Genomic DNA, 1,530 nt, shown 5'->3' on the forward strand with positions numbered 1-1,530 from the left:
GTGTTGTGTTATATTTATAAGATGGAAAGAGCCTTCAGATTGGCCAAATTGAATTTCTTTGGCATTCTGCTTGTTGAGACTAAATTCTACAGAAATTTTCCAGAGTTTATTCAATTTAGGAGATTGAGACTCACAGCTTAACTTCTCCCTCCCAGACCATTCACTTCCTATTTACTCTTTTATCAATGGTCCCTGAGAACTTTCCTCAAACTCCAGCTGAGTCTGGCAACTTTGTATAGTACAGCCCCTTTCTACAGGTTCCTGAAAGAAGTAAGTTCTAAACCCCTACAGCATACACTGTATGTAGTGAATTAACATCTTTAATCCATGTAGAATAGTACTATCTGTGTACCATCTTTCTGAGATTTGAGAAAATAGTGACTCATCAATTTCAAAAGAGTCTGATTCTCTCACCGTACCCAGGTTGTTGGTTCTAAAGAGTGAGACGTTTGAGTCCCAGATCTGCTGCTTATTAGCTAACTGTCTTAGCCTATTTCCTTCTCTAATTTTACCTTATCTATCTCTGTTTCACCTTACGTAAAGGTAATAATAACGCCAAACTTTCAGGGATTTTTTGAGAATTAAATCACATAATAAATGTCAAGTGCCTCACACATAGTAGGCCCCCATTAAATGATAGGTAGCTACTATTTATAACTTGGATTTTATTAATGCTTTATTTGAACAATTACTATGAGAAGAGAGTCTGAATGTATATCAGCATTTTCCACTAGAGAGCCAGCTGCCCCTACCCTGAAACCACCTCCTCAAGGATTCCCTGTCAAAAATAAAACCTCCATCCCTGACCCCAGACACTTTAGCTAGACTGATGTTCTAGCATCAGACTCAAACATAACAACCTTATAGAGGCTGCTTAACCAGCTCCCACAGTTGGAAAGCTTGAATCCATTTAACAAATCCCTTTTAATATAGTTCTGCTTCTCTGACTGAACCCTGACTGATACGCCTTCCAATACAGATAGTCAGGCGTTGAGATCTATCTTTTCAATAGCTCAAACTCACTTCCTCCTCTCCATCCTTACTACCACTGCCTTTCATAACCCCATCGCTTCTTGTTTGAGTTACTATAATCATTTGCTAATCTGTTTCTCTGCCAACTACCCTTGGCTCCTCCCTCCAGTCTGTCTTTCACTGGGCTGCCTGAGTGAGCTCTCTAAACACAGCACATCATGCAATTCCCTTAATGTCATTCAGTGGCTTCACTATGCCTTTATTTTTGCCATGTATGGGTTACAAAGTTCAAGCCATACAAAAACATTTCATGGAAAATCAGGCTCCTTTCCTCTCAGCTCCCTTTTCTAGAGGCAATCAAATAATTATAGAGACAAAATTCTAAAAAAATACGCATTTTTTTAAAACACAATAGTGTACTTACTCTTCTATACCTTGGTGTTTTCAGGTATCTTGGAAATTGTACCTGTCAGGAGTTTTTCTTATAAATCGAGTGCCTGCTCTAAGGAATTTAAAAAGAAAAGGAAATAGGTAACACACAGAACCTCCAAGAGGGAC

The sequence above is a fragment of the Balaenoptera ricei genome, chromosome 1 (assembly GCF_028023285.1).
Source record: "Balaenoptera ricei isolate mBalRic1 chromosome 1, mBalRic1.hap2, whole genome shotgun sequence".
In the NCBI taxonomy this organism is placed as follows: domain Eukaryota; kingdom Metazoa; phylum Chordata; class Mammalia; order Artiodactyla; family Balaenopteridae; genus Balaenoptera; species Balaenoptera ricei.